Below are 26,369 nucleotides of genomic sequence, written 5' to 3' on the forward strand. Positions count from 1 at the left end.
TAGTCCTCTGTGGAGCTGGGCTTACTGCTGTACTGTGGTGTCTGTGTCCAAGCACATGGTGTCATGTGGTCCATTCCTTCCACATTTCCTCCCTGTCCCAGTTCCCTGACCCTCCATCTCTGTCTCCTTTGCCACTGGTTGTCCTTGTCTCCTATGACACCTTACCCCCCTTTCCCCTTCCTTTGCTCTAGCTTTTGCACAGGAGGGTGACATGGGACCCTCACCTTCCAGAATCTGTCTCTTTCACTTGTCATGATGTTCTCCACTTCCATCCATTTACCTGAAATGCCACCAATTCCTTCTTCTTTAAGGCCCCAAATTCAGCTTGGATTGTGTGGGTGTGGACAGATCAGGAGGATCTCTGTGGCAGAAGAAGGCAGAACCAGACCACACTGCAGACAGAGCAGAGAGCTGATGGTACCCTCAGCCATGAGCCGTGTGGGATAATTGCTCTTGTGTTTAGTTTTCTGATCATTTATATGAGATATGGCAGTGTGATGTCTCTCCTAGTTTTCTGTGATTGATGTAGACTTTTTCCCACCTATGAGCAGTGTGTTCTTCCCAGGTGTGTCCCTAAGGAGTCCAGGCTGGGTCCTCTACTCAGCTTGACAAGACTGAAATGGAGCAGTCAGTGGGCAGCTCTGTTTGCTTAATAAGTTCAGGGTCTTCTTCCAGGTCCAGTGGCTGAGGCATAGTCATCTTTCCACAGTTGTATGGTGAGGTTCCAATTTCTCTGTGGCCATCAGCACATAATTCCTGAACACTGCCCTAATTGCCACCTCCAAAAGCAGCATTAGAATGTCTCCTCACATCCAGTCTTCATGGCCTGAAATTCTCCTTCTTCTGCCTCCATGTGCAGATGGACAGGCTTCAATGTTGAAGACAGATCCAGTGTGTACTCTCTCCCTCTCTTAAATTCACCTTATTTGATTATGGCTCCAAGATCCTTAATAAGATATTTTATTGAAATTCCTGTTTGAGTACCTGGGGAGTGGGATGGTACAAGGCCTGGGGTTTGGGGCCAATAACTTAGAATCCTGTACTCATACTACCATTTTTTTTTCACTTACCATAATGACTGAATCCCTGTTGGATATTCAGAAGCAGGTGCTGTTTGGAAGATTCAGTTTTAATAAGATCTGGTGATTCCAGGTAAGCAGAGGATAAAGAGGTAACCTGCAGTTGTCACAGGAATGACAATGGCTTCCCCCATCTTCCTGTATGCCATCTGCATCAGGCACTTAGTACTCTGGAATGCATGGCCTATTTCTCCCCTTGACCCACAGGTGCTAACTGCCCTCAGCAGAGGACTCAGGCTCCCTCGCAGAGCTCCATGGCCTCCCAGCCTCAGGCCCTGTCTGCCTCCACACACTGACTCTGTGTCTAACTTTCACAGGACCAGCCCATCTCTTCCCAGCCCTGAGCAAGGCTGATGTGCAGTCTGGGAACATGGGGACAAGCCCCACAGTGACCTCCCAGGCTAGACTCCCAGTCAGTGGTCCTGGAGAATTCACCCAGGGTTTCCCACCTTAGACCTGCAGACTCATAGTCCTTTCATGATATTTCAGAGCCCTCTGGATTCCTCCTGGTACCCCATGCTGATGTCATCATGGAAACCAGACACCTGGCCTTCTTGTAGGCAGGCTGGTGGCTTCCTCTGGTCTCCAGGTTTCTTCCCAGCTGTAAGAGGCGTGGGGTGTTCCATGCAGCACCCACCCAGAGAGGATTAGAATCTTGGCTCTGTCTAAGGACTGTCTGTGACGACAAGTTAGTTTTTTCACTTTCCCCATGTCTCAGTTTCTCATTAGCAACATGGGAATAATAACATATCCTTAAAAAGTTTCCTGAGGATTCACTAAAATATCATATGTGAATATTGTGTACCTTAGTATCTGGGCACATACTACATTCTTAGTAATCACTAATTTTTATTGCTTAGATCAAGTTTCCTGGGGAACAAATGTACAGAGGGGGTTGATGGTCAATGACTTTCTATATTATTCTGTTTCACAAAGTAACCAGTATCATCTTAAAACAACAAAGAAGCTGAACCTGGGGGTGCATCCTTGGGATTACAGTGACTTAGAGTGCTGAGGCAGGAGGATTGCAAAGTAGAGGCCAGCCTGGGCCACTTAGCAGGACTTTTTCTAAATAAACATAAATAACCAAACCCAGATACCTGTCACATTCTCCCCTGGGTAACTCTTGGGTGGTTTCTCACTGAGCTTAGAAGCTTATTTTTCTTGTCCTAGGGAGACATCCATGGTACCTGCATGTGGCCTGTGTGTCTGGAGCCTCATGTGTGCTCTGTAACCCTGTTGCCTAGATCTCAGGCCATGGAGAGAGCCACTGACTTGTTGAGGGTGGGCCTGGCATTCCACCCCTCCCCCAGTTTTCCCTGTAGTTCTGGAGATCAAACCCAGAGTCTCCCACATAGTAAGTAGCCCACACCTGCCAACTGCACCTCAGAATTCAGATGTAGGTGAGCTCTGTTGGTGGTTTCAGTGACCACCCTGACCCCTATTGCTGCCTGGTGGTATTTCTTAGCAGGCCCCCTCTCCCTGGAGGTCTCTATCTGGGCCCCTGTCTGACATCCCCACATGCTGAGTCCTTCTCTCTCCTCAAGACTTCTGCCTACACTTGTAGAAACTGCTGCTGCCTCCCTTACTCTGGTTTTCTGTGGCTCTGGACCTGCTCAGAGCCCTGAAGCTGTCTCCTGAGGAGTCTGGGTGGTGGGCCTTTATCCTCCAGTTTCTCTTCTGCCAGAAGATGGAAGCCCTGACCCTTCTATGTGGAGGGCTCTTTTCCTAGACCAGTCCTCTCTGCCTGAAGATAGGGGTCTCTGGTGTTTAGAAGTCACCTGTACTCCTGGCCTCTTAGCACATGTGCGTGAGTGGGCCAAAGCTAAGGAGGCCTTGGCCCTGGAGGCCAAGTTTAACAAGCTCCCCAGTTTTGGGATGTGCATGAGTCACATTTAAATGCAATATTAAAGAAAACTAAATAAATATACTTCAGTATTAAATAAAATGAGAATTTTTAAAAAAACAAAACAGGATCTATCTTGAACTAAAGACACAAATAGGAAAAAGGTTTGTGTTGTGGCATTTTGGTTTTGAAGGATACTTTCATGTATGGATTGTCTTTTATTTTTATCTATCTCTATATCTATCTGTTTAACTATCTATTTATATTTGTCACCAGCTAATGATGCAAGGCAATTGAGAGAGGAATGGTAAGCTGGTATTTAAGGACCAATTCAGAAGGGGACTGCATAGCTTCTGCATTGCATAGTGCCACCTATGTATGGCACTGTCTGCTGTGGGCTGTGAGGAGTGTCTCCCAAGAGGGCAGAGCACTAGGAGTCCCTTTGGATGAACCAAGTCCAAGTCCTGGCACACACATGTTCTGTTCGAGTCTGTTTCCTACATGGAGAATGCAGACAAAGAACAGGCGAGCGGTGTGACTCTTCATAACCTTATATTCTGAGACGCTGAAGCAGCTCTGAGCCATTGGCTCAGCATCACAGGAAGTCCTTACAAGAGGAAGGCAAAGGGCCCTGAAAAAGGAGTGACCTTCAGGGGACTGTGCAAAATGTGGTCTGGGCAAGAAGAGGGCAGCAGTAAGCACTCTCCTTTCAAGGTCCCCTTCAGATCTTGCTGGCTGTTCAGGGACCCTGCATGAGAAGGTGTCTGCACCATTTGTGGGAAATTAGGGAGAGCTGGAGAATGCAGGTTACACTGGGCATTGCTACTTGTGAGGTCGGAAGGCTACTGTAGACTCTGGTCTTGCTGCTCATTACGGGGAGAATTTTTTTATGGTCCTTCTCATGTTAGGGTGGGCAAAGCTGTAGCTCACTAGGTGATGTGAGCCTGGGCACCCTGAGGCCACTTGACCTCAAGGAGCATCTCTCTGGAGTGTCTTCTTATTTGGAGGTCTCATGGAAGAAGAGATATGTTTATGTTCACACACAGACAGGATAATAGGCACAAATTTTATTACTTGTGATGACAAAAAGACAAAGTTTACAAGCTGAGGTTCAAACTGTTCCAAGAGACAACAGTGGGGACAGGAACGTATTTGTTCACTTCACACTGACTTTAGATGACAAAAGAAGTCCCATCTTGAAGGAGCTCATGAAAGAGGTTCAGCGTACTTGGAAAGGTGTATGTTGGATGGCTATCATCCTGCTGTTACTTGGATCTGGACTCTGTGGAGAAGGAGGACAGGTCACCTGGTTTGACTTGACACCTGGTTTTGGCCTGAGCTTGTCTTGAACTCAGTGAGTGACCTGGTTAGACATATCTGCTCTGCCCTCTTCCCTTGTCCCCAGGCATAACATTTGGTTTCTGAACTTTTCTCTGGACATGAGTGTCTGCCCCATCTGATGGACAGGTGGACAAGCTGTCTTCCTGGAGATTTAGAGCATCATTGTGGAGAGCAGAGGGCAGAGGACTCTGTGGACACAGAGGTGGCTCACCTTCATGTAGGTTCCTCTCACTGAATTCTGTGCTAGGATGTTCCACTTCTTGCCCACCAGAGGGCGAAATGAACCTGGAAATGTACTCACCATAGCCTCAGCCCTGGAGAGGCTGATCTATATTTCAAGCATAAATTTAATTTTACATTTTTATCTGTTAAGACAGCATCATTATAGGAACTGAGCGAGACATCATGGTCTCTCGCTGCTGTCATTCAGGTTGTCTTTTGTGCATTCACAGCATTCAGGATGGAGGTCACCACTGTACTTGTCACAGCTAGCACCACAGCATATTGTGAAAGCTGTGTGCTCCTGGGGCAGGCAGGGGTGCTCCACAGAATCATGTGGGGACCCAGGCTAGGGAAGCTCCATCCCCATGTGTGCACCATGTGGAGCCCATGGCCTCCTCCCTCTGCTCCTGTGGGAGAGGAGGCCTGGAATGTGATTGACTTATTGAACATTATGTTTATCTGTTAAAGAAAACTGTCCCCCCCACCACCACCAAAATCACTCTTTAACAAGGCAAACCATGAAAGAGAAAACAAAAGACACTCTTTATTTTTACAGAGATAAGTCATCTCATTAGCACTCTTGCACTTCATGGACAATTCAGGAACTACTCAACACTTCCAGCCATAGACCTTCTTTCTCTGATGCTAACATTATGTAACGTGCATGCATGTTTATGTTACCCAGTGAAACAACAGTGGACCTGGAAGAAGACCCTGTGCTTCAGCAAGGAGAACTGCCCACAGACTGCTCCATTTCAGTCTTCTCAGGCTGAGCTGAGGACCCAGCCTGGACTCCTGAGGGACAGACTTATGGGAGAAGACTTTGTTTAATAGGTGAAAATTTGCTCATCCATAGAAAACTAGGCGAGACATCAAGCTGCCACATCTCCATAGGAGGATCAGAAAACTAAACCCAGGAAGCAAACATGCCACTTGGCTCATGGATGACTGGACCCTCTGCTCACTACTCACTCTGCAGCTTGGTCAGGTTCTGCCTTCCCTGTCACAGAGATTGTCCTGTCCTGCCCTCACACAAAATCCAGGCTGAACTTGAGGCCCTCAACTAAAGTACAATGAAGTGTTGGCATTTGCTGGTAAATGGACGGAAGTTGGTAACATTATGCTAAGAGAAATAAGCCAGATTCAGAAAGTTCGGGGTCAAATATCACCCCTCCTATGCAGAAGCTAGAGGAAAGGAAGGCCAAAATCAGATTTCATAGAGAGAGAAGACCAGTGGAGAGGAAGACAGAGATGGAGGGATGGACTGAGAACTGGAGGGGGAGGAAATGTGGGGTGAATGAGGCCATGTCAGCACTCACTAAATAACCACAGTGAATTGCAGCTCCATGGATACCGCTAACACACCAATGAAAAACAAGTAGATAAATAGACAGAAGGAAGATGAGATGGAGATTATTACCTAGGTAGATGTATGATTGCACGAATGATGGGATCCTGCTGTGAATACAACCAGAGAATTCAAACATTCTGTTAGATTTGTGTATAATGTATTGAAAAGCATTCTGGTGTCCTACAACTGATTAGAACAAATCAATCAATCAAAAACAAGAATTGTAAGGAACATTGTAAATGTTATATATTTTTGAAAAACAAATATTTATGCACATGGAGAATTAATAATTTGAACAAGTAAAGTATTTTTGCCTTTTCCAAAATACAAATAAAAATTAATAAAACAGTAAATAGAAGGAAGGCAAGGAGAGAATAAGGGAGTTACATAGGAAGGGAAAAAAAAGGGAAAAGGGAGGCATCGAGGACTGAAATAGAGTGAATTAAATTCCATTTCTGTAAGATTGTGTCCCAGTGAACCCAGTATTATGCACACTGTATTGCACCAGTAAAAACATTGTCCATTTAAGCAGGGCACTGAAGTATAATGTCAGCAAAGGGAAACCTAGCTCCCTAGAAAATAGCTTAATAATTAAATCAGGTATAAAATATGATTTTATGATCAGATTTTAACTGCACTTGGGACAGACCAGGGCCACACCCTGAGGGCACCACAGCACATGGACAGAGGAGGTTCTCAGAGCAAGGAGAGGAAAGATGAGTGACTCTGTCCAACCCACTTTCCAGAAAGGTGTCCCACCTTCTAGACCTTCTTAAACTCTGAGCTTTGCCTATTGCTGCCCAATGAGACCTGAGAAAGTCACTTTCATTTCCTTTAAGCCACTCATTAGAAAAGGCACCTGAAGAATGTGATCTGGAGAACTGCAAACACAGCTGCTCCTCAGAGTTCAGAGGGAAGCTGCTCACTGGGGACAGGAGGACAGCCACAGAGGTTCACAGGGACTAAGAGAGACCATGGCAGGGTCCTGAGCTGCTCAGGACCCCACACTGTGTTCCACATTAAAAAAAAATTGTGTCAGAGGACCTGGGCTCTCTGGAAAAGCAGCTCAGCCTTGTTGGCCAAACAGAAAACAGGCTCACACTCTCCAACTTGGGAGGGGAAAGTCTGGAAATAAAGTCCCTATGCAGTGACACAAAGCCCCCTCCCCAGTGAACCCCTTGAGGCAAGACCCAGGAGACAGTGAGTGCAGAGGGAATCACACTGAGACACGGAGAAATTGAGCACAGTCCTGTTCCAACCCAAGGAATCTACTTTTTTTTTAATTGGTTGTTCAAAACATTACAAAGCTCTTGACATATCATATTTCATACATTAGATTCAAGTGGGTTATGAACTCCCATTTTTACCCCAAATACAGATTGCAGCCCAGGACTTGTTACACCTGCTGCCCAGTGTCCCTGACATGGAACAGCAGAGGGGGGAGGAATTCCCCATCATCACTGACAGGAAACTAACAAGACATCCTCCCTTGTCCACTCTGTCAAGTGACCTCCAGGAGTTCTTCTGTAGGAAAACATTTGGCTGAATCTGAGTGTCACACACATGGAAATGACTAGGACAGGATGACCACCCATTTATAGATCTGCCTTCTGTGAATTCCACACTCACAGCTTCAGGTGGACATGTCCCTTCTCCTCTTTCCTTGGGCAGGGCTACTTGATCTCCAGCTGAATCACAGGTTTCTTCCCCCACCAGCTGCTTTTGACCCTTGTGCTCCTTCCTATTTCATTCACTAGGCTAAGAAGAGACATCCTGTAACACTGTCCCTGACATTCTTGTATTTCTCCAGGTCACAGCAGACAAAGAAGCTCTTGAAGTAGCTCAACTGCATGCTGTGGCTGGTAGAAAATTCAGAAAATCAATTCTTCTGAGGTGGGACTTGTCATCATGTCTCTTATCTTGGATGAAGTCAGCAGGGTGTGACTTCCCCCAGATGCTGAGCAGCAGGCCACATGAATGTCCTTGGGTCTCTCCTATCTCAGATTAACAGACCCTGAAAACCATGACCTCCCACAGAGCCAGGCTTCTGATGGACCTCCTGCCCACACCATAGGCACCCTGAGCTGTTTCACTATTTCCTTCAAATATAAAGACACTTGATGTCCCTGGGCTCACAATACAGGCCCAACCCTCCCTCACCCACCCAGCACCCACCAGGGCATTTGCATGCTGCTCCCTTGGGAGGGCCTTCCTGCAAGGCTGACATAAAATCTCAGCTCTAACCTGCCCTTGACTCACCAAGACTCCTCAGCTCAGCTTCTCAAAATGAGGCTCCCTGCTCTGGATCCCTGGTGAGGAGAGAGGGGATGGGGAAGGAGAAATGGGAGGGAGGTGAGCCCTGGGCCCTCATTCTGCCATGTGTGCTCTGTCCACATGATAGATGTGTAGGTTTGTCCACCAGGATGAGGCAGCTGAGGTCAATCGATGTGAGAGAGAATTCCAGAAGAAGCAAGGGACTGGGCTCTGATGAATATTGTCACATAGTAAGAGGGGGGTGTTTAGGTGAATTCTAGAGAGTTTCTTATAAATTACAAAATTTGAGGTGTTTTTAAACATGAATAATTTTACTGTATAAATCAAAATCACCAAAATAAGTTAACCTGAAATATACAATAAAGGAAAAAGCACAAATTCTCCTAAAGTATTCATATAACCTTGCATTGTCCTGTGTTTTATTTTTTTCAGGATCTACTGGGGATGTTGTTCTAACTCAGTCTCCTCTCTCTGAGCCTGTCATACCTGGACAGCCAGCCTCCATCTCCTGCAGGTCCAGTCAGAGCCTCCTACACAGTAATGGAAACACGTATTTGCCCTGGGTTGTGCACAAGCCAGTCCAGGCTCCATAGGGCTTAATATATCAGGTTTCCAACCAGTACACTGGGGTCCCAGACAGGTTCAGTGGCAGTGAGTCAGGGACAGATTTCACACTGAGAATCAGCAGGGTGGAGCCTGAGGATGCTGGAATATATTACTGTGTGCAAATTCTACATATTCCTCCCAAATTGGTGCAGTCCCGAACAGAAACCTCCCTGCCTGAGTGACCCAGCTGCCATATGAGCTCTGGTCTGGGTAGCAGCTCAGCAAATTCTCTGACCTGTGAGAGGAAGGTGCTGGGAACAAAGGGAACAGGTGCAGCTGAGGGCTGTGGACCATGACTGCCTGGGACACAGCTCAAGCCACACCCATGAGTGGCCCTGTCAGCTGCAGCAGCCTGGCCTGACATGTGGAGGTCAACACAGAGGTGTCCAGGGACATTCTGAATGAGCAGACAGGATGAGTTTGAGCACTGCAGAGGGAGCAGGACCTGGGCCCTGGGCGGGACTCTGGCACACACAGGAGGATGGTGTAGGGATCTTCTGCAGGTCCTTTTATACTTGAAAATGCTGCTCTTTGTGAAATTGTGATTCATATCTAATCACACACACACACACACACACACACACACACACACACACACACAATTCCTAAGCCTGTAATAACTTATGAAAGAAAAATGATAAAAATGGCTTATTAACTGGGCACTCAATCTTGTATTTCTTTTATTATTCCAGTGTCCAGCAGGGATACAGTGATAATGCAGTTTCCACTCTCCCTACCTGCACCCTTGACTCCCTGTCTTCATCTTGGGAAGGATCAGAGTTGGAAAAGTCACTCATAAGTCACCAAGAGGGTGGAAGGTTGTGCTGTGGTGTCCAAGGTGATTCCTAGATAATATAGCTCCTGGTGAATGTAACTGAAATCCCAAGATCCTATTTGTGATCACTATTTAATTTATATGCAAATGTTTATTTATGTGGAAGTAAAATTTCATAATTGTGTGAATTTTAAAAAATGTTGTGAATAACTAATTTTTTAAATATTTGGCATCCCAGAAAAGTGATAGAAGCAATTCTGGTGAAGGGAAACTGTGATTAAAACCAGTCAGTTAGTTGTCCTTGCTTTGGAGAAACCACTGAAGATGCTGCTCACAGAGGAGCAATCACTCAGAGAGACATGGAGGTGTGAAAAAGGCAGACGCAGGAAGGTGTGAATTAGTGGATGAATGTACACTAATATTGGCTGCACAAACGGCGGGTGAGTACCTTGTGCAGATCGAGATGTACATAAACCTGGAGAGCTGGAAGCAGGTCCACTGCCTGTGGCTGAGTCATCCTTCCACTGTTTTAGGCTGAGATCCTAATTTCTCTGTGGCCATCATAACAGAGCTACTTGAAGCTGCTCTAATTGCTTGCACTGTGGTAGCATCACCTCCAAAACCAGCCTTAGACCGTGTCCCCACATACAATGTTCCATGGCATGAGATTTCCTTCCTCTGACTCTACATGCAGATGTGAAGGGATTCCCTCTCTTAAACCAGCTAGTCATTAAATCTACAAAATCCTTCAAAAGAATTTTTCCAGAAATTGTTTTAGAATTCCTGGGGTGGATTTTGATATGGGGACTAGGTTCTTTGAGACAACCACTTAGAATCCTGACTATTTACTGCCTTTGGTTATCACCATAATGACTGGATCGCTGTTGGATGTTTGGAGTTTGGTATTTTTTGAAGATTCAGTTCTTCTATTGTTAGTTGATTTCAGACATGGAGAGGATAAAGGGCTAACCGGCAGTTAACATGGAGGTGACAATGACTTCCCCCATCCTCCTGTGTGTCAGTTGCACCAGGCACTAAGTCCTCAGGAACACATGGCCTGCTTCTCTCCTTGACCCACAGGGGCTCACTTCCCTCAGCAGAGACCTTAGGCTCCCTGCAGTACTCCATGGCCTCCTGGCCTCAGGCCCTGTCTGCCTCCACACACTGACTCTGTGTCTTCCTTCCACAAGACCAGCCCGTCCCTCTCCCAGCCCTGAGCAAGGCTGCTGTGCAGCCTGGGAACATGGGGAGAAAACCTGCAGTGGCCTCCCAGACTTGCCTCCCAGGTTTCAATCTTGGTGAATTATCCTATGAATTTCCACCTGAGACCTGCAGACTCACATCCCTTTGGTGATAATTCAGTCCCCTGTGGATTCATCCTGATGCCATATGCTGATGTCTTCATGGAAACTAGACACCTACCCTTCCTATAGGCAGCCCAGTGGCCTCTTGTGGTCCCCAGGTTTCTTCCCAGCTGGAGGAGGCTTGGCATGATGAATGCAACACCCGCCCAGGGACCCTTAGAATCTTGACACTGCATCTTAAGAATTGTGTGTGACATTGGGTTAGTTACTTCATTTTGTTCAAGTCTTGGTTCCTCATCTGGAACATGGGAGTAATAGCATCTCTCTTATAAAGTTGTCTGAGAAGTAACCTGGGTACGTTCTATGATCTTAGTTATGACTCATTGTTTTGTTTAGATCTAGTTTTGTGGGAAGAGAATGTGCAGACAGGTGGTTGATGGTCAATAGGTTCTTCATATTTTTATCTTTCACAAAATAATCGGGAATATCTTGAAATAAAACCAAGATCTGAGCTTAGTGGTGCCAGCCTATGATTCCAGGGACACAGGTGCTATGACAGCAGGACTGCAAGTTAGCGGCCAGCATGGGAAACTTAGAACTTATCAAAATAAAAATAAATAAATACATTTGTAAGTAAAAAAAGAGAGGGAGGGAATCTGAGTAGTAGAGTGCCCCAGTGTTCATTCTTCAGTATTAAACCAAAACCCACAACCACAACAATGACCACAAAACTAAACAACCACATAACAGCCTGAGAAATACAAAGCTGCCACCTCACACAGGTAAACACTATGAAGGTCTCTCAGGAACTTAGAAGCTCATTGTCCTCATCCTGGGTTCTCATGCAGTTTCCCATCCTTGGCCTGTGGATTTGGAACCTCATGGCAATATCTTCACACTACCTCTGCCTGGGACTCAGCCCACAGAGCCAGAGAGGGTGGTGTGATGAGGGTGGGCATAGCTTGATGATGATGATGATGATGATGATGATGATGATGATGATGATGATTTCAGGATCACTTTTCAAACCCCAGAGTCTGGGACAGGACATGCAGAGCTCACCAACGTTCCCCTTCTGGGGCTGAGGTCAGTGTGAGGTCTGCCTAGTGTGAGGGAGACTCTGGGTTGAGCCTTCTCCCTAGGTCTCCTTTCCCCCTGCCATTGTGTGTGGTGCTTTCCCCTCTCAGGACCAGCCCTCCTGCAGAGCCTGGGATTACCTCCCCTCCCTCTGTTCCCTGATGTTCTAGCCCAGCTCAGGGCCCTGGAACTCATTCCTGAGGAGTCCGGGTGGACGGCTTCCATACTCAGACTCTCCAATGGGTTCCAGGGCCCTGTGTCGTCCTTGTGGAGGGTGCTGTTTCCAGGCCAGTGTCCTCCTCAGTGAAGGTAGGGTCTCTGGTGTATGAAAGTCACCAGTGTCCTCACCATTCATGGGACATGCTCCAGACTAGGCTGCGGCCATGGAGGCATTGGCCTTGGGGCCAAGTATAAGGAGCTCCCCAATGTGGGTATTTTCATACATTTTATTTTAATGCAATATTTTTAAAAAGTTAAAATTTATGCAAAAATACTTCAATATAAAAATGTAAAAATTTAAAAAAATAATGAATCTATCTTATGAATGAAGACTTTTAACTAAGTAACTGGTTTGTAATGTGGTGATGTTTATTTGGAAATTACTTTGGTCTGTGAATTGTTCTGTTTCTGTCATCAGGTGGAGTTGACCAGGGTTGCAGTGTGTGGTGAAGGTACGTTGGATGGGATCCCACCAGTTTAGTTAAAAATCCATTTCATCAGCAGACAGAAAGCTGAGCAGTGCATAGAGAAACCTGTATTTGGCATTATGTGACCTTGGCTGTCAGGAGTGTGTCTCCATGAGGGAAGAGCCCTAGGAATCCAGTTGCATGGACCAAGAACACATCCTGCACACACATGTTTTGTGTGAGCCTGTTTCCTACATGTAGGATGAAGTTAAAAGGGCAGGCAGGGGCATGGCTCCTCATAGCTCAATACCCTGAGATGCAAAAGCAGTTCCTCAGTTTGGCTCTGATCACAGGAGGGCCCCCTGAAGAGGAAGCCTGCTGAGTCACCTTCCTGGAAGTGACTTATTGGAGGATATTTTTACCTTTTACAGAAAAGTCTTTTCTTAAAAAGAAACAACATCACTGTTTCCCAGGTCATACAGTAGAAGAGATACCAAAGAACAACTCTGTATTTTGCCAGAAAAACTATAAGGTGCTAATAAAATCATGTATGGTAGGTCGTTCAGTGTGCATGCTCATCCAGTGAAGCACTGCTGCTCTTTATAGCCAAAAGAAATTAGACTCTTGCCAATCCTTTTAGAATTTCTTATTATTTCTCTGCATGCACTGTTTATTTCTGTGTAAGACATTGCACCAAATAATTTCAAGCATTACCATTTTGTTCTCATTCCTCTTTTGTGAGACAGGAATCAGAAGGGGCTTCCCAGGTGGTTCTAGCTCAAGGTTTGTCCCCAGGTGTTGTGGGGTGTTAACCACAGGGGCAGCCATGGAAGGACTTCTCTGGTGGGTCTCCAGGGGCCTCCCCTATGTTGGCCAGCTGAGGCTGCCATTGGCAAGGCCTTGGGGTTCTCACTGTGGCCCTGCCCTGGGATGCCTGGGGGTCCTCACCACTTTCCTCTGGATTCCTCTGGAGCAGTTCTCCTCCCAGAGTGGTCAGCAGGCAGGAGTCTCAGTGTCCTGGCCTCTACAGTCACTCACTGCCACTTTCTGGTCCTGGATTGGTAACAGACCAGCCATGTCCTGTGTGGGGGGAGAGTGTTGAACAGCTGGAGATGACTCAGGAGGCAGGATACTGGGGCATCCTTGCTGCGTCTGCTCCTGACTGTCCCCCTGGAGGCCTCCTGCCTGGAGGATCCTCCCAGCTTTCCAAGCAGAAGGATTCTACAGGAAACAGTTGTCAACTGTGCTGTCCTCAGGCATTTGACTGTCATAAGTTACACACCCCAGGGTACCTCCTTATAATTTTGAGGACAGGTTCCATTAGCTATCACAGACATTCAAGTAAGAAAAGAAAGTTTTTAAAATTCTTTCCTGTTTTCCATCTTTGTACAAATGAAACCTTCATCTACTGCCACCCACTTTGCCTGGACATTTCATGTGGGTATTTCCTGTCCTGTGCAAAGACCAAGGATGTGTTCTCCAGATTCTGTGTGAAAGATTCCTACATTTTCCTCAATCTAAACATCTCAATTTTCTAGCTACAGAAACTTGGGTTGAAAGTTATTTTTTAGTATTTGAAGATGTTTTTTGTGTTCCTTTTCTTACACTGCCTCCCTCCCACCCTCCCCTCCTGGCCTTCCTTCTCCCTCTCCTCTCTTCTTCCTAGGATGTGTTATTTTGCAGCAGGTCTTATTATTTTACCAGCATTATTAGTCTATATTAATTAGCTCAAATTTTTTGAGTAATGAATCTACTCTGAGTTGTATTTGAGGTAAAATAGAAGCCCTTCATTAATTCATCAGCCTGTTTACAGATTTAGTCTGTGCTCAGAACCCTCCATCTAGGCAAAGTGCCTCCCTATCTGCTGAGGGCTTTGCATGGGCCCTGCACCAGCTCAGCTACCATATTTTATAAACAAAGTCATTTCCATGAGACCTGCACTGAATCAGGTAGGCAGGGGAAGCAAGATTATGTCCCGGACACCATGTTCATGTTTCTGTGGCTCTGGGACTTCACTGTCTTAATAATTGTAGAGTTGGAAAAGCCATTAAAACATGTGCTGGGAAATTATGGTGAATTCCAATATGGGCTTAATTATGAGCTCATCACACATCCCTGGAGAATGGATGTTAAATGATATTTCAAAGTACAAATTATGAAATGTGTGTGACTGTGTGTGTGTGTGTGTGTGTGTGTGTGTGTGTGTATGAGATCAGGTTCCATTCCTGATTTGCCTGATTAAAGGTGCCCTTGAGGAAAATGTTATGTCCCAGTCTCCAGGCTCCCTGGCTGTGTCTGCACAACACATGGTCACCATCAGCTGCAAGTCCAGCCTGAGTCATATCAACCACAAGGACTATGTGGCCTGTCCCCAAAAGAAGCCAGGACAGGCTCCCAGGCTTCTCTCCTGGGCATCCAAATGGACTGCTTGAATCCCATGCAGCTTAAGGGGCAGTAGGTCAGGGGCAGATTTCACTCCCCATCAGCAGCTCCAGGTTGAGGATGTGGCAGATTGTTCCTGTAGCAGCACCACAGTGCTCCTCCCAAGAGCCTCAGCCTCAGACACAAACCTCCACCAGGCTGAAGGTCAGGGAGCCTTTGCTCAGCTACTTCCCCCTTATAAGGCCCTGAGGTTTCCTGCTTCCTCTCCCCTCACAGGTGACATTTTTTGATTGATTTCTTGGAGGATTTTCAGGGCCCAGGAGAAAATCAAGAATGGAATCTTTATTGGCCATGTAACTGTTTGTTCATCTCGTGGGAGTCACCAAGCCCAAGGCTGGGCAGATCTCCTGGGGACAGAACAAGATTTTTCAGGTGACGGGCATCTGTATGTTTCCATGGATAAATCACATGACTGAGTCAAATTTAGTCTTCACCTCAAAGGAGAATCTGGTGACTTCCACACTCTGATGACTAGTACTTCCCTGTGTCTCGTCCAGTATGGAAGATATCAATTTTTATTCCTTGTCCTCCCAGTTTCCTTCATGACATGTAATCTCCTTCCACCTGGGTCCCTCCAGTATGAGACTCTTCACCCAGCATTCAAACCCCCTTATATAGACTCTCTCTCTCTCTCTCTCTCTCTCTCTCTCTCTCTCTCTCTCTCTTTAACCTCTCTCTATTATTACCTACCACTCTATTCTCATCCTTGGTCAGACCCTGCCTTCTGAGGAGCTTTTCTGATGAGGTCCTCTGTAAGTTGTACCCTGCTCTCCCTCCTCTTGTGGTCCTCTGCTCTAACTTCTGTCAGCTGTTATCACAGTTTTCTTTTTAGTTCCAAAGTTCATTACAAAATTGCATAAAATAAATTTCTGGGCAAAAGTTGAATTTCCACTCTGGTTGAAGACCTCTGATTATTTATCAGAGTCCTGCCCAGGCCCCAGGTCCTGCTTCTCCTGCAGTGTCCACCCTCATCCTGTCTGCTCATTCAGAAGGTCCCTGGACACCTCTGTGTTGTCCTCCACATGCCAGGCCAGGCTGCTGCAGCTGACAGGGACACTCATGGGCATGGTGAGTTGTGGCCCAGGCAGTCATGGTCCACAGCCTTCAGCTGCACCTGTTCCCTGAGTTCCCAGCTTCTTCCTCTCATAGGGCAGAGAATCTGCTGAGCTGCTGCCCAGACTAGCAGCTCATGTGGCAGCTGGGCCACCCAGGCAGGGAGGTTTTTGTTCGGGGCTGCACCACTGTGGGAGGAAAATGTGTACTTTGTAAGCAATAATACACCCCAGCATCCTCAGCCTCCACCCTGCTGATTCTCAGTGTGAAATCTGTCCCTGACCCACTGCCACTGAACCTGTCTGGGACCCCAGTGTAGCGATTGGAAACCTGATATATTAGGCCCTCTGGAGCCTGGCCTGGCTTGTGTACCACCCAGTGCAAATACGTGTTTCCATTACTATGTAGGAGGCTCTGACTGGACCTGCAGGAGATGGAGGCTGGCTGTCCAGGGGTGATGGGCTCAGAGAGAGGAGTCTGGGTCATCACAATATCCCCAATGGATTCTGAAAAAAATAACAGTTTAATGAAAAGTTATGTAAATACTTTAGGAATTTTTTTTCCATTTTTTCTTTATTGTACATTTCAGGCTATATTATTTTTGTTGTTTTGATTTATACAGTAAATTTATTCATATTTAAAAAAACACCTCAAATGTTGTAAGCTGTAAGAGCCTCTCTAGAATTTACCTACACAATCCTCCTATATTATGGGGCAACCTCCATCACAACCCTGCAACTTGTTCTTTCTGTAATACTCTCTCACATAATTGACCTCAGCTGCCTCATCCTGGAGGACAGACCTGCACATCTCTCATGTGGACACAGCACACATGGGAAGAATGGGGGCTCAGGGCTCCCCTCCCTCCCTCTTCTCCCTCCTCATCCCCTCTGTCCTCACCAGGGATCCAGAGCAGCAGCAGCCCCAGGAGCTGAGCAGGGAGCCTCATTTTGAGAAGCTGAGCTGAGGAGTCCTGGTGAGTCAAGGGCAGTTTAGAGCTGAGCTTTTATGTCAGCCTTGCAGGAAAGTCCTCCCCAGGGTTCAGCATGCAAATGCCCTGGTGGGTGTAGCTGGGTGGGGAGATTGAGGGAGTGTGGGGCCTGTCTTGTGAGCCCAGGGACATCAAGTGACTTTATATTTGGAGGAAATTTAATGGAGGAACAGCCCAGGGTGCCTGTGGCATGGACATTATGCTTCATCATGGGAGCTTTGCTGTGTGGAGGGCCATGGTGCTCAGTGCCTGATGTCCTAAGTCAGCACAGATACAGGATATGGAGGCTGCCTGCAAATCAGCCTCTGAGAACAGTCACCTTGCTGGCTCTCTCCCAGCTTGGTGACAAGTTCCACATCACAATATTGATATTAAATTTTCTATCACCCACAACATTGGTTAGAGGCAGTTCAAGGGGTTCTGGTTCTGCTGTGACCTGGAGAAATAGCAGAATGTCAGGAACAGTGTCAGATGTTGATGTTTTCCTATCCTAGTAAATGAAATCAGAGCACCTGGGTCAAAACAAGTTGGTGGGAAAGAAAGCTGTGTTTCAGCTGAGAGCCCGTTACCCTGCTCAAGGACAGAAGAGAAGGGACATGTCCACTTGAGACAGTGAGTGTGAAATTCCCTGATGTAAGATTTATTAACTGGTGGACATTCTGTCCTGGTTCTGACCATGTATGTGACACATCAGAGACATCCAAAAATTCCCAAGAGAAGAACTCCTTGAGGCCACTGGACAAAATGAATGAGTGGAAATTCTGTTGGTCCTTTTTTATTGATGAGAGAATTTCCTCCACCCTGTGCTACTCCATGTCAGTTACACTGGGCAGCAATTGTCACAGTCCTGAGTTTAACAGGAGATTACCTTTGTAGAACAGGACTGTGTCCAGGCTCTTCCTATCTCACAGTGACTCCATCTGCCCTGACCTTCTCCTGGGACTTGGTCCAAGTAGGTCACTGGGGAGAGGAGGCTGGGTTCACTGCACAGGGACATTAATGTCAGACTTCCTCTCCCAGCTGGAAAGTGTGAGCTGTGTTGTTTTGGCCAACAAGGCTGAGCTGCTTTTCCAGAGAGTCCAGGTCATCAAACACACCTCTCCACTCTGTGGGACCTTGGAGTGTGAGCCAAGGAGCAGATGGGACCCTGCCATGTTTTCTCTAAGTCTAAGTAAAACGCTGTGGCTGTTCTCCTGTTCTGAGTGAGCAGCTTCCCACTGAACTCGTGCAGGGGCAGGCATGTTGGCATGGTGGTGTTTCTGGACTCTCAAGTCTCAGTTCTCCATCTGCCTCATCTGAATGAGCAGAAGTAACTGAGATGAAAGGAAATGAGGTGGAGCTCATTGCAGGAGGGAGAATGCAGAAGTCTGGAGTTGGACAACTTGCCAGAAGTGGGTAGGGGAGATTTGCTGATTTATAATATTCTTTTCCTGAGAAATTAGGAACTTCCTCAAGCCTTGGACTGAGAGGTGCTCATTTGCAGTATGGAGCATTCCTGAATGAAGTGTGAATCTAATCATAAGCATTTATTTTAATGTTTTATTACTGAGAAAATGGTCTCACCTAATTACTTCTATGGGAAAGAAAGATGATGATCACATTGATTAAATGAAAAATTAAATTTTATTTGGTTGTCAATAATATTTCTGATGTAATGCTAAAATTTCACAGTAAGTTAAATAATTCACTTTGGATATGAAATAGCCCCAGGTGTCAAAAATATTTAGTTTTTAATGTGTTTCAACTTTTTGGTTTCATGTCCTTGACTTCTCATGTCCATTGTAGAATTTATTTTTTCAATAAGATTTTGCAATTCCCACTCTGACATCTGGGATGACTCTCCTCTCCATCATGTTTATTATTTTCATTCCTACTCAAGTAATCCTTCTGATTTTGGATGCAGAACCTCTGATTCTGTGATCTTGGGCCTTACAGGACCATGTGTGAGAATTCAAGAGAACTTGGCGTGGCTCTGCCTCCTCAGTGGATCCAGGTGTCCACTCAGCAGTGAGGCTGTAACTGAGTCAGGCTGGTGGCCCTTCCCCTCTCCAACATGCACCTTGGAATAGCAGCCTTGGCAGGGTGGGGGACAGCCCCACTTCCCAGAGGATTCTGCTTCTCACTCCCCTCCCTGCTTACTCAGAGCCTGCTGCAGTCCTGGCAGTCCTGGGAGGATGGTGTCCAGGGTCCTGGTCACACTGACCCTAGCTGAGAGACTGACCCCTGGCTTGAGTGGGGCCCTGTAGGGCTCCCAGGAGGGGGTTCTGGGCTGCCTTCTGGCTGCGGCTGCAGAGCCAGGTCCTGAGCCCTGGTGTTGGCAGTGCTGTCAGAGCCTCAGGGCCAAAGTGGCTACAGCTCAGGGCTCTCCTGGTCACGGGAGATGGAAACTGGCCCCAAGGTTTTCACTTTCCTTTGTTTCCCTTTCATTTTTAGCCTTGCTCCATCTTCCTCCCTCCTTTTATCTCCTCAATTTTGTTGTTATTTATCTATAATTTTTATTATTATACAAAAATTCTTGATGTTAGATGTCACTTCTGAAAAACTAACCCCGTTTAAGTTCAATTCCTACCATTTTTGAACTCTATCTCCCTACTTATCTACCCATCCAGTATTTCCATCTCTGTATGTAGCCTACCATTTCTGTGAAAGTCTATGTATTAAAATATATTTGCTCTTCTGAAATCTCTGTTTGTCGATCTCTCTCTCTTCATCCCTCCCTTTCTCTCCCTCTCATCCTTTCCTTTTTATTTCCATAATTTAACACAATTGTAAAACAACAAAGACCTGGGCCAATGTTAAATGTCCACTGCAGGTCAAGGCCTTGGCTCCTGGTGAGGATCTTTCCATTCTCCACATGTTCTCCTAACCTCATCTATGCTCATTCTCCCACAGGCCATTCTCTAGGTCCTTAGCTCTGCCACTCTAGACACAGGTGAGGGCATATTCCTGACCTATCTTCATCCTGTGTCCACTTTCTAATCAGGTCCATTCCTGGGCATTTGTGTCTGATGTTGTGATAGGACGATGTGATGCTCAAGTCCCCTCCATCTTGAGTGATAATGAAGTGGGCACCCCTTTTTTCCACAGAAAAGCCCTCTTCACCATGGCTGATTTTGAGACTGTCAGCAAAAGAGTCTCTGCAAAAGTGCAATGTAGATAAACTTCCTAATTTCATGTCACCCTGTTTACTTGGCCACTGGCCAAGAAAGTACCAGCACTCCAGGTGCTGGACACCCCTTTACTAGTTTTCACAAACATATCAAGTACAGTAGTTTGTAGAAATGTGCAAACAAGGCCTCTGACCTTGAGCTGGGCTTCACAGAGATGTCTACATTTTAAAGATAAGTTACAACTGGGCTCCATGGTAACAACTGGCAGGGAGAGGAAAAAAGGGGAGAAAAAGCTCTCCCCTTCTCAGGTGTTGTTTTTGAAGAGTTAACTTGGCCAGAACAGTGAAGAAAAAGCTACTTTTATGTGAACTTATGTAGATTGTGAACTTCTGAGCCCCTCCCCTTACATGCTGGGTATAAAACTCTGAAACTCCCTGAACTCGGGTTCAGGGGATTGATTGATTACAGCAAAGGCTGTGCCCTCTGAACCTGGCTGCAGCCAAATAAAACTGTTTCCTGCTGTCTTCGGTGCCTTGCCTCATTTGTTCCTACAACAATAAGACAAAATTTGATCCATGTGGACCTGCAGGGCACCAGGGCACCACCTTGCAAGCCTAGAGTGACCTCTCCACCTCTGATTGTTCCCAGATGGGGGTGGGCTCCCCAGGGTGAGGGGCAGGGAGAGTGGAGATGACTAGGAAGAGATGGCCACCAGTTACAGTCCTTGCCCCAGGAGATTCACAGTGACTACCTCAGGGGACATGCTCCTTGTCCTCTTCCCTTGAGCAGGGCTACTTGATATTCAGCTGAAACAAGATTTCTCATCCCACCAGATTCTTGCCACACTGCTGCTCTTTTTTCAGTCACTGGGCCAGAAATAGGTGACATCTAAAGAGTCCCAGATACTCTCGTATTTCTGCAGGTAATATCAGACAGCAGAAGCTCTTGAACCTCCTCAACTGCATGCTGTGACTGGAAGAAATTTCAAAGATCAACACTTGTGAGGTGGCACTTGTCACCTTCTCTACTCAGCAGAGAAGAAGACATCACATTGTTCATTTCCCTCACAAAGGCTGAATTGCAGGCCACCTCCATATCTGTGCATCTGTGCTATCTTAGGAGGGCAGGCCCTGGGCACCATGACCCCTCACAGAGTGAGGCTTCCATGATGGGTCCTTCTGCCCACCCAGGGCTATTTCTCTGCTCTATTTTCTCCAACTATGGAAAACATCTGATGTCCCTGGGCTCACAAGGCAGATCCCACCTTCCGTCAGTCTCCCCACCCAGCATGCACCAGGGCATTTGCATGCTGCTCCCTGGGGTGGGCCTTCCTGCAAGGCTGACATAAAAGCTAAGCTCTAACCTGCCCTTGACTCTCCAGGACTCCTCAGCTCAGCTTCTCAAAATGAGGCTCCCTGCTCAGCTCCTGGAACTGCTGCTGCTCTGGATCCCTGGTGAGGACAGAGGGGATGGAGAAGGAGAAGAGGGAGGGGGGTGAGCCATAGACCCGCAGTCTGCCCATGTGCGCTGTGTTCACATGAGGGATGTGCAGGTCTCTCCTCCAGGATGATGCTCTATGGAGAAAATGCTGACTACCCACAGAGAAGCAAGTCCTGAGAGAGACATGATGTGTTTAAAGAAGGCCATGGGAAGGCATGAATTAGTGGTTGGTTGTGAATTAATCTTGACTTTGTAAACAGTGGGTTAGTACCTTGTGCAGCTTGAGATGAGCTTATACCTGGAGCTCTTTACCTGGGCCTCCTCTGTCCTTCTCTCTCAAGACTTCTGCCTACACTTGCAGAAACTGCTGCTACCTCCATTTCTCTGGTTTTCTGTGGCTCTGGACCTGCTCAGAGCCCTGGAGCTGTCTCCTGAGGAGTCTAGGTGGTGGGCCTTTATCTTCCACCTTCTCTTCTGCAGGGAGCTGGAAGCCCTGACCCTTCCATGTGGAGGGCTCTGTTCCCAGGCCAGTCCTCTCTGCATGAAGACAGGGGTCCCTGTGTTTAGAAGTCACCTGTGTACCTGGCCTCCTAGCAGATGTGTGGAGTAGGCCAAAGCTAAGGATGCATTGGCTCTGGAGAGCAAGTTTAACAAGCTCCCCATTTTTTGGATGTGCATGAATCATATTTAAATGCAATATTAAATAAAACTAAATGAATGTAAATACACTTCAGTATTAAATAAAGTGAGAATTAAAAAAAAACACATGATCTATCTTGAACATAAAGACACAAATAGGGAAAGGTTTGTGTTGTGGCATTTTGGTTTTGAAGGATACTTCCATGTGTGGATTGTCTTTTGTTCTATCTATCTATCTATCTATCTATCTATCTATCTATCTATCTATCTATCTATTTAGTTCTGTCACCAGTTGGAGATGCAAGGAGTTGAGAGAGGACTGGTAAGCTGGTATTTAAGGACCATCTCAGTAGAGGACTGCATAGCTTCTGCAGTGCATAGAGCCACCTGTGTGTGTTGCTGTCTGTCGTGGGCTGTCAGGAGTGTCTCTCGTGAGGGCAGAGCATTAGGAGTCCCTTTGGATGAACCAAGTCAAGGTCCTGGCCTCACAGGTTCTGTTTGAGTCTGTTTCCCACATGTAGAATGCAAACAAAGGACAGGCGAGGGGTCTGACTCTTCATAACCTGATATTCTGAGATGGTGAAGCAGCTCTGAGTCATTGGCCCCTCATCACATGAAGTTCAAACAAGAGAAAGGCAAAGAGCACTGAAAAAGGAGAGACCTTCAGGGGACAGTGCAAAGTGTGGGCTGGGCAGCAGAGGGCAACAGTGAGCACTCTCCTTTCAAGGTCCCCTTCAGATCTTGCTGCTGTTCAGGGACCCTGCATAAGAAGGTGTCTGCACCATTTCTGGAAAATTAGGGAGAGCTGAAGAGTGCAGGGGACACTGGGCATTGCTCCTTGTGGGGTCGGGAGACTACTGTAGACTCTGGTCTTGTTGCTCATTTGCAGGAGATATTTTTATGGCTCTTCTCACTAGGATGGGCAAAGCTGTAGCTCACTAGGCAGTGTGAGCCTGGGCACCGTGAAGACACCTGACCTGAGGGAGCATCTCTCTGGAGTGACCTCTTACTTGGAAGTGTCAAGAAGAAGAGATATGTTTAAGTTCACACACACAGACAGGATAAAAGCACAAATTTTATTACTTGTGATGAGAAAAAGAAAGTTTACAAACTGAGGTTCAAACTGTTCCAAGAGATAACAGTGGGGTCAGGAAGGTATTTGTTCACTTCACACTGACCTTAGATGACAAAAGAAGTCCATCTTGAAGGAGCTCATGAAATAACTTCAGAGTATTTGGAAAGGTGTATGTTGGATATCTTTGATCCTGCTGTTTCTTGGATCTGGACTCTGTACTGGAGAAGGAGGATTGTACACCTGGTTTGACTTGACACCTGGTTTTGGCCTCAGATCATCTTGAACTCAGTGAATGACCTGGTTAGACACATCTGCTCTGCCCTCTTCCTTGTCCCCAGGCATAACAGTTGGGTTCTGAACTTCTCTCTGGGTCTGAGTGTCTGCCCCTTTGATGGACATGTGGGCGAGCTGTCTTCCTGGAGCTGCAGAACATCAGTGTGGAGAGCAGAGAGCTCAGGACCCTGTGGACACAGAGGTTGCTCATCTTCAGGTAGGTTCCTCTCACTGAATCCTGCACTAGGATTTTCCACTTCTTGCCCAACAGAGGAGGACGTGAACCTAGAAATATACTCACCATAGCCTCAGCCCTGGAGAGGCTGATCTATATTTTAAGCATAAATTAAATTTTATGTTTTTATCTGTTAAGACAGAATCATTATAAGAACTGAGCCAGACACCGTGGTCTTTTACTGCTGTCACTCAGGTTGCCTTTTGTGAATTCATAGCACTCAGGATGGAGGTCAACACTATAATTGTCATAGCTGGGACCACAGCATACTGTTAAGGCTGTGTGCTCCTGGACCAGACAGGGTTGCTCCACAGAATCATGTGGGGACCCAGGCTAGGGAGGCTCCATCCCCATGTGTGCACCATGTGGAGCCCATGGCCTCCTCCCTCTGCTCCTGTGGGAGAGGAGGCCTGGAATGTGATTGACTTATTGAACATTATTTTTATCTGTTAAAGAAAACTGTTTTCATCCCCCAAAATCACTCTTTAACAAGGCAAACCATGGAAGAGAAAAACAAAAGACACTATTTAGTTTACAGAGATAAGTCAGCTCATTAGCACTCTTACACTTCATGGACAATTTAGGAACTATTCAACACTTCCATCCATAGACCTTCTTTCTGTGATGCTAACATTTTGTAAGGAGCATGCATGTTTTCATTAGCCAGTGAAACAACATTACTTTGTTTGGCCAATAGACAATACAGCTTTGCCATCATTTTTTTAACTTCTTACTGTTTCTCTGAATGAATTGGATAATTTTGTGTAAAATATTGCCTCAACCCAGCAGCTAAGCTATTAGCATTTTATCCTTCTACAACCCTGTCTTTCTGTAAGTGAGGAATCAGGCCGTGTCTTTCTGTGTGGCCCTGGCTCAGGGTTGGTCTTGAGCATGTTGTGGGATGTTGGTCAATGGTGGAGCTGGTGCTTCCTGGGTAGAAGCTCTGGTTTCCATTCCCACAGCCAAAGAAATGACTTTTTCCACTATATGAAACATATAATTTTTAATTATATTTATTTCCTTTTTTTTTCTGCTAACACACTGCTTTTCAAACTCTCCAGGTTTATGCACATCTCGATCTGTACAAGGTACTCACCCTCGTTTGTGCAGCCAATATTAGTGCACATTCACCAACTAATCCATGCCTTCCTGTATTTGCCTTTTACACACCTCCATGTCTCTCTGAGTGATTGCTCCTCTGTGAGCAGCATCTTCAGTGGTTTCTCCAAAGCAAGGATAACTAACTCTCTGATTTTAATCACAGTTTCCTTTTACTACAATTGCTTCTTTCACCTTTCTGGGATTCCAAATATTTTTTAAAAATACTTATTCACAACATTGTTTTAAAATTGTGAATTATATTTTCTTTCACATAAATAAATATTCACATATATATTTAATACTCAACACAAATAGGACCTTGGGGTTTCAGTTACATTCACCAGGAGCTCTATTATCTAGGAATCACCTTCATCACCATGGCACAAACTTCCACCCTCTTGGTGACCTATGAGTGACTTTTCCAACTCTGATCCTTTCAAAGATAAAGGCAGGGAGTCAAGGGTGTCAGGCAGGGAGAGTGGAAACTGCATCCTCACCGTATCCCTGCTGGACACTGGAATAATAAGAGAGAAATACCAGTTTGAGTGCCCAATTAATAAGCCATTTCCATCATTTTCCTCTCATAAGTTCTTACAGACTTTATAATTTTTGTGTTTGTGATTAGATTTAAATTCCAATTTCACAAAAAAACAGCATTTGTAAGCACGAGGGTACTGCAGAAGGTCCTACACCATCCCTGCGCCAGAGTCCTGCCCAGGCCCCAGGTCCTGCTTCTCCTGCAGTGCCCACACTCATCCTGTCTGCTCATTCAGAAGGTCCCTGGACAATTCTGTGCTTGTCCTCCACATGCCAGGCCAGGTAGCTGCAGCTGATAGTGCCACTCATGGGTGTGGCCTGAGCTGTGGCCCAGGTAGTCACGGTCCACAGCCCTCAGCTTGAGTTCCCAACACCTTCCTCTCACAGGTCAGAGAATCTGCTGAGCTGCTGCCCAGACCAGCAGCTCTTGTGTCAGCTGGGCCACCCAGGCAGGGAGGTTTTTGTTCGGGGCTGTACCACTGTGGAAGGAGCATGTGCACCTTGCAAGCAGTAATGCACCCCAGCATCCTCAGCCTCCACCCTGCTGATTCTCAATGTGAAATCTGTCCCTGTCCCAATGACACTGAACCTGTCTGGGACCCCAGTGAACAGGTTGGAAACCTGATATAGTAGGCCCTGTGGAGCCTGGCCTGGTTTGTGCATAACCCAGTTCAAATAGGTGTCTCCATCATTGTGTAGGAGCCTCTGACTGGACCTGCAGGAGATGGAGACTGACTGTCCAGGAGTGACGGGCTCAAAGAGAGGAATCTGGGTCATCACAATATCCCCACTGGTTCCTATAAAAATCACAGAGCAATTCAAGGTTTTGTAGAAACTTTAAGAAATATTTTCCCATTTTTTTGTACATTTCAGACTAAATTAATTTTTGTTTTTGATTTATACACTAAAACTATTTATATGCATAAAGAACTCCAATTGAGTAAACTCTAACAGCCTCCCTAGTATTCCCTT

At 46.2% G+C, this 26,369-nt stretch overlaps 1 long non-coding RNA gene across 1 annotated transcript; it reads right to left on the reverse strand.

Annotated features, from left to right (window-relative positions):
* Positions 1 to 23,233: 23,233 nt before the first annotated feature.
* LOC139701735 (uncharacterized) lies at positions 23,234 to 25,718 on the reverse strand. Its single transcript, XR_011704245.1, has 2 exons — positions 25,228 to 25,718; positions 23,234 to 23,712 (listed from the first exon to the last, which is right to left on the reverse strand). It is a non-coding gene; the product is annotated as an uncharacterized lncRNA (long non-coding RNA).
* Between the last annotated feature and the right edge of the window lie 651 nt (positions 25,719 to 26,369).

This window comes from Marmota flaviventris, chromosome 14 (assembly GCF_047511675.1).
Source record: "Marmota flaviventris isolate mMarFla1 chromosome 14, mMarFla1.hap1, whole genome shotgun sequence".
Taxonomy (NCBI): Eukaryota; Metazoa; Chordata; class Mammalia; order Rodentia; family Sciuridae; genus Marmota; species Marmota flaviventris.